Raw genomic sequence first — 13,584 nt, 5'->3', positions numbered from 1 at the left:
GATTATTATATTGTCCTGCCAAGGAGTCGACCAATTCATTCTTTCCCGACCTGCTTCATCCAGTTGGGCATGTGCACGAGGGTGCCTGTCAGGAACAAAGCCCGGATATGTCGCCAGTGCACCGCACGGTCTCCTTATGTACAGACATACACACGTGTTCACATTCACAAGCGCACATATCTGTGAGATGTGGGGTTAAACGGGGGGCCAGAAGGAGACCACCCAAGGTGAAAGTGCCAAGTGTAGGCGGGGGCTGGTTGGGACTCGAGCTCTACAATGAACGGATATCAACGACTTCACTACCGCGCGCAAATCCAGAATGTAAGTCGTTTATCTTTAGTAAGACCCCACATGGGTCACATACGGTATCTTTTATAAAGCAGCTCTAAACAGTCTATATCAACTAGGTTTATAAAAATAATACATCGTTACAAGTAAGCAGAAATGTTGAAATGTATTACTGTACTGTATATCATGTTGAAAAGGGTTACCCTATTTCTAATAAGGACTGTTCATTGGTGCTTAACAGACTTCTGAACTGAACTGTTAGCAATTATAAGATTAGAACTTCAGCCAGCGCATTAAAGCCTTGGAAGAATGTATGCTTGGAGTCTAAAAAAGCAAAAAACGCTCTGGAAATTATATATATATATTGGTTTACAAAGCCTTAAATAATCTCACTCCATCTTATATATCGGAATGTCTGACACCTTATATTCCAAATCGTAACCTTAGATCCTCAAATGAGTGTCTGCTTAGAATTCCGAGAGCTAAACTTAAAAGAAACGGTGAGGCGGCCTTCTGCTGTTATGCACCTAAAATCTGGAATTGCCTGCCAATAGGAATTCACTGTAAATGTGTGCCCACCTGGCCTGAGGCTACCAGGGGCAAGGGCACAATTAATGAATTGGTCATCTTTATATGATGCCTTTCTTCTTATCAACTCAAAGGTGCCATCTGGATGATGTGACAGCAGATTAGCTACCAGGTGGTGAAGTAGTGGGAGAAATAGTGAGGGGATGATTAGGGGGACAGAATGGACAGGGTCATGGTGAGCGATTTATCCAGGATGTCGGGGTACACCCAAATCTTATATAGTCACCTAATACAGTGGGGCACTTTAAAACACTGCTGAAAACACATTACTTTAACATGGCCTTCTCATAACTTCAATTTAGTTTAATCCTGATGCTCTGTATATTCAATTAATTATCATAACTATTCATGGTGGCTCTAAAATCCGTACTAACCCCTACTCTCTCTTCTGTTTCTTTTCCTGGTTTTCTGTGGTGGTGACCTGCGCCACCACCACCTAATTAAAGCACCGTGATGTTCTTACATTGATGGATCAAAAGACAGAAGTCTACATGACCATCATCATCAAGTCCTTCCATGAGAACCCTAAATACAAAGAGGACTATTTCATTTATGTTAGGTAGAATGCCCAGAGGGGGCTGGGCAGTCTCATGGTCTGGTACCCCTGCAGATTTTATTTTTTTTTCTCCAGCCCTCTGGAGTTTTTATTTTTTGTTTTGTTTTTTCTGTCCTCCCTGGCCATCGGACCTTACTCTTATTCTATGTTAATTAGTGTTGTCTTATTTTAATCCTTACTTTGTCTTTTTTTCTCTTTTCTTCATCATGTAAAACACTTTTGGCTACATTATTTGTATGAAAATGTGGTATAGAAATAAATGTTGTTGTTGTATATAAATATACAGTATATAACCGTGACCCTGTGTTAGGATTCAGCGGATTGGATCCAACCATGCATATCTAAGCAGGAGTTTCTATTTTGGATGACTTTTTTTGGACACTTGCAACCAATGCATCCTTGAGTCAGGCCTGTGTGTAGGTATAAAACTTACTAAATATATATATACAGTATATATATATATATATATATATATATATATATATATATATATATATACATATATATATATATATATATATATATATATATATATATATATATATATATATATACACACAGTCATATGAAAAAGTTTGGGACCCCCTCTCAGCCTGCATAATAATTGACTCTCCTTTCAACAACAAAGATACCAGTGGTCTGTCTTTCATTTCCTAGGAACATCTGAGTACTGCGGTGTTTTCCGAACAGAGATTTTTAGTGACACAGTATTTAGTTGTATGAAATTAAATCAAATGTGAAAAACTGGCTGTGCACAAATGTGGGTCCCCTTGTCATTGTGCTGATTTGAATGCCTGTCACTGCTCAATGCTGATTGGTTGATGAGCTCGTTAAGCCTTGAACTTCACAGACCGGTGTGTCCCATCATGAGATATAAAGGTATTTAAGGTGGTCAATTGCAAGTTGTGCTTCCTTCCCTTTGACTCTCTTCTGAAGAGTGACAGCATGGGATCCTCAGAGCAACTCTCCAATGATCTGAAAACAAAGATTGCTGAGTCTCCCGGTTTAGGGGAAGGCTACAAAAAGCCATCTCAGAGGTTTAAACTGTCAGTTTCAACTGTAAGGAATGGAATCAGGAAATGGAAGGCCACAGGCACAGTTACTGTTAAACCCAGCAGGTCTGGCAGGCCAAGAAAAATGCAGGAGAGGTACTGTATATGTGCAGGATTGTGAGAATGGTGACAGACAACCCACAGATCACCTCCAAAGACCTGCAAGAACATCTCACTGCAGATGGTGTATCTGTACATCGTTCTACAATTCAGCACAATTTGCACAAAGAACATCTGTATGGCAGGGTGATGAGAAAGAAGCCCTTTCTGCACTCACACCACAAACAGAGTCGCTTGTTGTATGCCAATGCTCATTTAGACAAGCCAGATTCATTTGGGAACAAAGTGCTTTGGACTGATGAGACAAAAATGGAATTATTTGGTCAAAACAAAAAGCACTTTGCATGGCGGAAGAAGAACACCGCAGTCCAAGAAAAACACCAGCTACCTACTGTCAAATTTGGTGGAGGTTCCATCATGCTGTGGGGCTGTGTGGCTAGTTCAGGGACTGGGGCCCTTGTTAAAGTCAAGGGTTGGATGAATTCAACTTAATATCAACTAATTCTTCAGGATAATGTTCAAGCATCAGTCACAAAGTTGAAGTTACATAGGGTTGGATATTCCAACAAGACAATGAGCCAAAACACAGTTCAAAATCTACAAATGTATTCATGCACAGGGAGAAGTACAATGTTCTGGAATGGCCGTCACAGTCCCCTGACTATAAATCTATGGGATGGTTTGAAGCAGGCTGTTCATCAAATTGAACTGAACTGTAGAGATTTGGTATGAAGAATGGTCAACAATACCTCCACCCAGAATCAGACACTCATCAAAGGCTATAGGAGGACAGCGTTGAGAGGCCAAAGGAGGCTCAACTAAGTATTGATGTCATATCTCTGTTGGGGTGCACCTGTCTAATTTTGTTATGATGCGTATTGCATATTTTCTGTTAATCCAATAAACTTATTGTCACTGCTGAAATCCTACTGTTTCCATAAGGCATGTCAGATATTAAAAGGAAGTTGCTACTTTGAAAGCTCACCAATGAGAAACAAAAATCCAAAGAATTAAGAGGGGTACGCAAACCTTTTCATACGACTGTATCTATTAGATAAACTTTATTAATCCCAAGGGGATATTCAGATGCATATGGCAGCAAAAACACAAAAAAGAATAATACAGACCCACAGGACAGATAATACAGCCAATCAACAGACAAATAAATAAATAAATGTAATGACTACATCAGGTGGCAGCATTGAATTGCTTGACAATAGTGGGCAGAAAAAACTCCCAGAGGTGTTAATCTTATCTTATCTTGAACTAAATTGTCTTTTCTTATCCTCTGTCATCTTATCTTATTTGCATGATCTTAACTCACCTTATCATTTCTTATCTCACCGTGTCCTGTCCCTCATCTTATCTTACCACGGTGCTCTCATTTTGTCTTCTTTCATCTCCCCTCCTTGTATCTTGTGTTATCTTGTCTAGTCCTTTTCTTTCCCTGTCTCAACTTATTTTGCTTCATCTTATCTTCTGTCATCTCATCTCGTGCTAACCTATCCTATTTTATTTTGTCCTGTTGTATCCTATCTTATATTATCTTACCTTTTGTAATGTTATCTTGTATTATCTTTCCTTATCGGATGGAAAAAGCGCTACAATTGTCAAACTTGCCGTTTATAAATTATATAGTGCCTTTCTCAATCTATCTATCTATTATATAGTGCCTTTCTCTATCCATCTATCTATGTATTATATAGTGCCTTTCTCTATCTATCTATCTATCTATCTATGTATTATATAGTGCCTTTCTCTATCTATCTATCTATCTATCATATAGTGCCTTTCTCTATCTATCTATGTATTATATAGTGCCTTTCTCTATCTATCTAGTGCCATTCTCTATCTATCTAGTGCCATTCTCTATCTATCTATCTATTATATAGTGTCTTTCATATCTATTATATAGTTCCTTTCTCTATCATCTATATCTATTATATAGTGCCTTTCTCTATCTATGTATTATATAGTGCCTTTCTCAATCTATCTATTATATAGTGCCTTTCTCTATCTATCTATCTATGTATCATATAGTGCCTTTCTCTCTCTATCTATGTATCATATAGTGCCTTTCTCTATCTATCTATGTATTATATAGTGCCTTTCTCTATCTATCTAGTGCCATTCTCTATCTATCTATTATATAGTGTCTTTCATATCTATTATATAGTTCCTTTCTCTATCTATTATATAGTGCCTTTCTCTATCTATGTATTATATAGTGCCTTTCTCAATCTATCTATGTATTATATAGTGCCTTTCTCAATCTATCTATTATATAGTGCCTTTCTCTATCTATCTATCTAGTGCCATTCTCTATCTATTATATAGTGCCTTTCTCTATCTATCTAGTGCCATTCTCTATCTATTATATAGTGCCTTTCATATCTATTATATAGTTCCTTTTTCTATCTATCTATCTATTATATAGTGCCTTTCTCTATCTATCATTTAGTGCCTTTCTCTATCTATCTATATATCTATCTATCTACTGCCTTTCTCTATCGATCTATATCTATCTATTATATACTGCCTTTCTCTATCAATCTATCTATCTATTATATAGTTCCTTTCTCTATCTATCTGTCTATTATATACTGCCTTTATCTATCTATCTATCTATTATATAGTACCTTTCACATCCATCTACCATTAAATTAACACATTAACAAATAATTTCTTTCCAGGGACTGCACTTTTATCCTGGTAGGTTGGTTTCCCTCCATATTCCAAAGCAGTCTGTATTATGTTGACTGGTCACTCTTAACTAGTTATTTGTGAACGAGTGTGGATGTGAGATTGTGCCCACTGATGGCCTGATATTCTACCCAGGATTATGTGTTATAATTTGTATGGTAATTCCAGGATAGGCCCTGGCTCCCTATGATCCTGTAAGGATAAAGTAGTTTAAAAAAATATGGAGGACAAGCAGGTCAAGTGATTAGCTCAAGGACAAGACAGTCAGGGAGAAGGTGCTGATACAGCGCATTGCCACACCCACCACATGACAAACCAACTCAGGCTCCCAGATTAAGACCCGAGTGCCAGCCTTGCGCAGGGTGACACCTCAGCACCACACCAGTTCAGATGGAATGGAACAGTGGGAGGTTTTTTATGGTGGCTGGAGTGCCAATTCTGCCACCAACATCCAAGGCTTTTCCCTGCAGGTTGGAGGGCCTAAATGCAGGGCTGGATGCAGATTACCGTCATACCTGGGACGGAGCAATTACAGGTTAAGGGTCTTAAAAATGGGAGCCAGGGGATTAGAACTAAAACTTGTGAAAAGTACATTTGAAAATAGTCACAACATTAAATAATTAATCAAAAAACGACCGAATGAGTAAATCTATCTATCATATAGTGCCTTTCACATCTGTCTATGTATCCTTTATGATTCATTGTTCACAAGGTCTACTATAAAGGAAATAACAAAGTTCAAGGGCCCAGTCATTGTCTAGAATTTATCATTCACTAATTATTAACAAGCAATTATGAACACACGTGACTCATTATGAATGAACTACTCAGCTATTATTCATTTTTTTTTGTGTTTTTTTAAACAGCTCACCATAATTAAGAACTTTTAAATTCTGTATTTTAATGACTACCCAAATTGAACTTAATGCACTCGTACTTTGTTCACCATCTAAAGCTCCACATCCTTAAGTTTGAAGAGGCTCACAAATTCTCAGCCTGAAATCTCAGAAGGGATCAGCACGGCTCTACAAATATGCATCAATCGATAACATTTCTCGTGGGCAGCATCAGTCAGATGATAAAGCATAACACTTTGAACATCTTTTCCAAGTTCTCCAACTTACTGGTTAATTATAACTTGTTTAAGGAAAGAGGAATCCATTATGTACTAACAACCAAATTTTATAGAAAACTGTGAGATGTAATCAAAGAGCAGTGTACATTTCACAGGCTTGGTCCTGCAGCAGGCACTAATGCAATATTGATTATCTATTATAATGTAGACATCTTTGTTTCTTTAGAAAAACTCTCAATAGAAGTAAATAAATGTGCTTTTCTATGTGAGCTCATGCCCAGATATGTAGATGGTGTATTTAGTCTAATTGAAAATTGTGATGTGTTAGCAGTTTCCTAATATCGTGTACTCTTATGCTAAAGCTTTCCAGGTAGATGCTGATCTTAAAGGGGAATATTCTTTTAGAGTGAGTTGGCATCAGGAATGGGTTAATGTACCCCAAAAACGCCACTTCAGTACATGCTGGCTGTGGGTCCATTCCATCCATTAGCCACTTCAGTATCTAGTCGAGTCGTTAGGTTTCCTCAAGTGAACATCAGTATTGCCGTTTGACTAATTTATGAACATTCTGTAAAAGTTTGAATAAAGTAGAGGAGTCCCAAACAATAGTTGGGCCCTCCTGTTTAATGCCAGGCACCAAAAAAATGGAACAAAAATAAGCGCTTAGTGGCGCTTCGAGTGCCTCACCTCATCTTCACGGCTCCCTGTGTAAAGTGTTCTCTCAAGTAGGCGAGCTTTAGAGACTTCGGACATGCAGCGGCTCAAGTCTAAAATGAGATGCTGTCTTCCAGGGCTTTATATGATCCCTACTGGAGGAGGCGGGGCTTCTCAGGATGATGTGGGTGGGGCTCAGTTTCTCTCATTTGGAATTCTTCTCAGTACTGTGGAGGACTAAAGAGATGTTACTGCTTGCAACAGCGCCCCCCTCTCGTCCCAGAGTGGTATTACATTGATTAGTCCAGAAGTTGATCATCAGACACACATCTTAATACATAATTCGCCTGCCTCCTCACTCACTCACTCACTCATTCACGTCCGTCCGAAGCCGAATGCGCAGTCGCCTTCTGCGCAGTTGCCTGAATAACCTTACGAGACCGACATCCAACCCCAACATCGTGGCAGGCGGTGGATTTACGGCCACAAAAATTCAAAGAGAAAGGTGACTTCGATTAAAGCTCTAGAGGCCTGAAAGGCGATTTCGACTACAGCTCGAGGCCTAATTACTCATTCTGATTCAATTACGCATTCATTCAATACACCTATATCAGGTTTGTGGTGCTTACATTACATCTTGCCTGAAGAAGGGGCCTGAGTTGCCTCGAAAGCTTACATATTGTAATCTTTTTAGTTAGCCAATAAAAGGTGTCATTTTGCTTGGCTTTTCTCTACATTCATAATGGCTAACACGGTACAACACCCTAGTACTACAGATCCATTTTTAAAAAACACAATATCTCTTTCCATTGCTACGCAGATAATATCTATATATATAAAATCCCTATGTGCGTCCAGGTGTCCGTGTGTGTGTGTCTTCTGGTGAAGTGCGCATGCGTGGGGCACGGTGCAATGCGCTATATTACTGTCAGAGAAAGTTAGAGGCGTTTTACGGAAATACAAACCAGTATTACTGCGAGAGGAAATTAAATGTACACAATACAGTGACGCATATTACAGCCACATACAAGCCAGTATTACTGTCAGAGGAGATTAAAGGCATATTACCGACGCGCACGCCTGTATTACCGCCAGAGAAAATTAAAGGTATATTACGGCCGTACAAGCCAGCGGACGTATATCCTTCAATAAGGGCGCGCACAAAAAGGCGAGCCCTTATTCGCCGCGCTCAATTGAGGTCGCCTTTTTGTGCGCACCCTTATTGAATAGAGCCGTACAAGACAGTATTACTGGCACAGAAAATTAAAGGCACACAATACACGGCGGCAGCCCACGAAGAACGGTCAGCTCAGCAAGTAAACATCAACAAAAGAAAGGGTGAAAGAAAGAAAAATACGACCAACAAAAAGAATGAGGTCAAAGTCCCTTGCCATTTAATATAGACTGTTCCTACTAATGTTTATGCACTTCTGTTCTAGCGCCCGTTATTGTAACGGGCTAAATGACTAGTACAGATATATTTTCCACTGAAACGGATCAAAACAAATTCTCTTAAACCTTTATTGGAATGTCTGGAAGATACTAAAATATGCATGTCACTTAATGTTCTTAGTCTAAATGACAAAAAACAGTGATTGTGTGTTTTGGACCTTCTGATCTTACTTGCGCTACAGAAATTAATCCTGGCCCCTTGACAATCTACTGTAAACGCTAGGCAAAAAATCTTAGTGTGGTTAATACCCTCAAATTTGGTAAACAAAAAAACTCCGTTGTTAAAGCCTGTTTCTTATCAGCTCAGGGTATTAGCTAAGGTCAAGCCCTTTCTTTCTGTACATGATTCTGAAACACTAATTCATGTGTTTTTCTCTTCTCAGCTTAACTATTGCAACTCATTATACAATGGAGTCAGTCAGTCATCCCTTGCTAGTCTTCAGTCCAGAACACTGCTGCCACACTTCTAACAGGCAGACGAAAACAGAATCACATCACACCAGTCTTAGCTTCTCTTCACTGATTCCCTGTTCACTACAGGACTGGGTTTAAAATTTTACTGTTTGTTTTTAAGTCCGTGAATGGTTTAGCTCTATTTTATTTTACTGACTGTGACGATGTGGGTTCGCTCCACGGTCCCATCCGATTGCTGGGAGCTCTTGAACCCGACACCGTCGGTAATGGTGGCAGCAACAACCTGAACCATACAGCCAAATTAATGCTGGAGTGGCCTCGGGACAAGTCTCAGATTGTCCTTGAGTGGCCCACCCAATGCCCAGAACTAAACCTCACTGAACATCAGTGGAGAGACCTGAAGATGCCAGTTTACAGACATATCCCCTTCAATCAAATGGAGCTTGAAAGGACCTGCCAGGAAGAAAGAAAGAGATAAAAATGTTCAAATCCAGGTGTGCAAAGCTTGTAGAGACTTTGCTACGAAGACACAAAGCTAGAATTGCTACCAAAGGGGCTTCTACAAAGTACTGAACTAAAGGTCTAAATATTTCTAGGAATGACAGATTTCAGTTTTTGATTTTGTTTTAATAAATTTGCAAAGAATTATTAAACATTTCACTTTGTCATTGGTTATCGAGTGTAGACTGATTGGACAAAAATGAAAAAATGCATCCACTTAAAGTTAAATCTGCAACACAGTAAAGTGTGCAGATAGAGAAGGGGGGGATAGGCATAGGGACAAAGATACTTGGGTATAATGAGACAAAAATTGAACTGTTTTGATCAACCTCCAGACACTGTTGTCTGGGGTTCTATTCAATAAGGGCGCGCACAAAAAGGCGACCTTCAAAAGGGCGACCTCAATTGAGCGCCGAATAAATGCGCGCGCAAATAAAGGAGCGCTTCAAAAAGGATGACCTTCGGAGCGAATTAAATGAATTGTCCTTGATTATGCTAATAGACCGCATCTCGAATATCTACGTGGCATTGCACATAATCTACAGCTTCAAGTGTAACTTGCTTTCACCTTTTTATACATTCAGTCATTGCCTTAATCGAATTTTCTGTAATTTTGAAAACAACGAAATATAGAGAGCTTTAGAAATAGTTCGTTAGAAGTTCATGCATTAATTAATTGGATGTTTTAATATTCTTGCTTTCACCTTTTTATACGTTCAATCATTGCCTTTATCTAGTAAATTTTCTGTAATTTTGTTGCGTTTGCCTTTATTCGCTGCGCCCAATTGACGTCACCCTTTTGAAGCTCGCCTTTATTTGCGCGCGCCTTTATTTGGCGCTCAATTGAGGTCGCCCTTTTGAAGATCGCTTTTATTTATGTGCGCTTTTATTCGCCGCGCCCAATTGAGGTCGCCCTTTTGAAGGTCGCCTTTATGTGCGCGCCCTTATTGACGGATACCGTTGTCTGGAGAAGACAAGGCAATGCTCATCACCTGCCTAATACCATCTCCGAGTTGAAACATTGTGGTAGAAGCATCCTCCTGTGGGATGAAGGGACAGGGAGACTGGTCAGAATCGAGAGAAGGGAGAATGCAGGCAAACGTAGAGAGGTCCTTGAAGAACACCTGCTCCAGAATGCATACCACTTGATTGGGGGGGGCTTCGGGTGGGAGGGATTGACAGTTCATCCTCCAATGACCTGCACACTTTCTGAATGCTGAGTGCTTTCTGAATCCACTGTATGTGATTTCCATAATACAAACAGAGGAATACTTGTCAGTTTTAGTTGTCCAGTGTAAATCTTCCCCAGTGCTCATCCATTACCAGATGGCAGTATAATGCAGTCTGATGCCAATAATCTCTCCAGGAAGCGCCTGGTGTTAAACCAGGTCTCGTAGCTCTGCAGCATCGAGCCTCCACCCTGGAGTTGACTTAGTGGACAGTCATCATTATCTGAGTCAGAAAACCTCCTAATTTTAACCATAGTGTGCCTGGGCACAGTCCTGGAGGTCTGCAGCTAGACTCTACTGTTGTCCATTGGAGTCAGACAAACCAACCTGAAAGTCCACGGCGTGGACTCCGTGTTGCATGTATTGTTTTCACAAACATTTTTTACAAAGTATTGCATTTTTTTCGAATAAGTGGATTGTTCTCCTCTAGGTGGCGCAGTGGAGAGTAAGATTTCGAATCCTATGATTTTCTCCGAGTGCTCCGCTCCATTGTTTACGTGTATGTTGCATAGTCTCTTGGTTTTTATTTGAGTGGGTTTTTCCTCTGTATTTTTCACCGACATCCCAAAGATGCTCATGTTAGATATTATATGAGGTACGTATGTGTGTGTGTGTGTGCGCGCGCGCGTGTCCAACGCTACCGGGACAGAATCCGACACAGGAGCGTAACTATTTGTTTATCAGGGGGTTTGAAGATTTACATGAATTATAATTGAATCTATGACCAATCAGTTAGAACTGTATATAAATATATGTCGTAAATGAGAAACGGTTCAAACTTGAAACCCCCCCTTTCGGTTACGCCTATGCAGTCAGAGCCCCCCAGAACGTGAATTCGGTCTGTGAGAATATGTTGCGTCTTCTTCCCGTGCTATGCAGACTGCAAGGCGCTTGACATTTTTGTGAAGCTTTTAGGAGAAAGGAGGGAGCTGATCGTCATTTCGGCAGCCTGTTTTCCTGTCGCACCAGCACTCGCTCAGCTTCTGCTGCCACTCTCTGGCGCGCACACAAAGATGTCCCCCTTGAAGCCGCTCGGAAGTGCGGCGGCACGCATTGTTCGGGAGTTCTCTCGCTCCGCAGGTGGTTCGCGCGTAGAGTGGAGTGACAGGCGACTTGGCAGATCTCCCCTTGCGGGACGCGTAGCGCGTAGGAGCCTTATGTCGGCAGTCTGCAATTGTACCCAGCACGCGTACCCGTCGTCGAAAAAGAAATGTATTTTAACGAACACCGAACGGAAGTTCAGCCCAATAACGGGCGCGTTTATTCCACAACAAATAATTTACATCAGCCTTCCAGCAGAATCAAACTCGCAAACGCCCTGTAAAAATAACGGTCACTTCATTAGGCAGGTTCTTGCACTCTCGCAGTGTCCCGGATCGTCGTCCAGCTTCTCGTGTCTTGTCCCCTTTCCTGCAGTTACCCCGTTATCATCTACAAGTCTGTATTTATAGTGCCATGGGAGTCTCCACCTGCCTTCTCGGACTTCAAAGGTATAACAAGAAAGTTCCAGGGGTTCCTGGAAAGCAGCGCTCAGCACACCTGTGAGTACCCTCCTGTCAATCCCCTGTCCAGAACCCGCCCATCTCTAGAGTGACAATGCTGGCCGATAGATAGATAGATAGATAGATAGATAGATAGATAGATAGATAGATAGATAGATAGATAGATAGATAGATATGAAAGGCACTATATAATAGATAGATATGAAAGGCACTATATGATAGATAGATAGTGTGAAAGGCACTATATGATAGATAGATAGAGATAGATAGATATGAAAGGCACTATATAATAGATAGATATGAAAGGCACTATATAATAGATAGATAGAGATAGATAGATATGAAAGGCACTATATAATAGATAGATATGAAAGGCACTATATGATTGATAGATAGATAGATAGATAGAGTGTGAAAGGCACTATATGATAGATAGATAGAGATAGATAGATATGAAAGGCACTATATAATAGATAGATAGAGATAGATAGATATGAAAGGCACTATATAATAGATAGATATGAAAGGCACTATATGATTGATAGATAGATAGAGTGTGAAAGGCACTATATGATAGATAGAGATAGATAGATAGATATGAAAGGCACTATATAATAGATAGATAGATAGATATGAAAGGCACTATATAATAGATAGATAGATAGATAGATAGATAGATAGATAGATAGATAGATAGATAGATAGATAGATAGATAGATAGAGATTTTATTAATCCCCAGGGGAAATTCACATTACAGCATTGTTCTAATGTTAAGAGACATGGGAAATATATGTGAGATACACTTATGGCCAAAGGTTTGTGGATACCTGACCATCGCACCCTGTGGCAGATTCATGTATGGGCAGCCACCCACTGCGGCATCTTGCCGAGGGGTCCGCACCATAAAATCACAATGGTGATTACAGCCTGAGCTGGTTAATCCATTAGGTACGCAATTTATAAAAGTTAAGCCCGCAGCGTTTCTCAAACTTTAAGTATTTGCGACCCGAGGTTTCGTAACAGTTTTAATCGCGCCCCCCTAACGTTTTTTTGAAAGGAGTCCACTAATACCAATTTGTTCTTTTTTAATTAATGATATACCATAGATGCATATTTTATTATACCTACTTACCTTTTATCGACATTTATCTAACTCTATTTTTCTAGTATCAGGATGTTAATTTGTTTGGTTTCAATAGATGTTTTTTTCATATTTTCGATTCTTGTTTTCTTTTTTTCACATCTTCGCGCCCCCCTAGGGGTGCCCGCCCCACAGTTTGGGAACCACTATGTTAAGGGATTCGCGCTGTGGACACCAAGTGTCACACGCTGCGTAAAGTCCACGTGCACAGAGAGGTGTCAATTATGTAACTGAAGGGACACGCGGTATGGATATCATGGCGCAACAATCAAACCCCCACCACATCCCGGTAATTGTAGTCTAATAGTGACTGCCCGCAATGGACACTGAGATGCACCGTCCACCCTCTCCTCCAACACTCTCAATAA

The 13,584-nt window shown here is 40.1% G+C and overlaps 1 long non-coding RNA gene across 2 annotated transcripts in view; it reads right to left on the bottom strand.

Moving 5' to 3' along the window:
- The window catches only part of LOC127529255 (uncharacterized), a 481,587-nt gene that overhangs the window by 360,338 nt on the left and 107,665 nt on the right, over positions 1 to 13,584 (bottom strand). The window lies entirely within an intron of this gene.

The sequence above is a fragment of the Erpetoichthys calabaricus genome, chromosome 9 (genome assembly GCF_900747795.2).
Source record: "Erpetoichthys calabaricus chromosome 9, fErpCal1.3, whole genome shotgun sequence".
In the NCBI taxonomy this organism is placed as follows: domain Eukaryota; kingdom Metazoa; phylum Chordata; class Cladistia; order Polypteriformes; family Polypteridae; genus Erpetoichthys; species Erpetoichthys calabaricus.
This window is presented reverse-complemented; position numbering and strand designations above follow the sequence as displayed.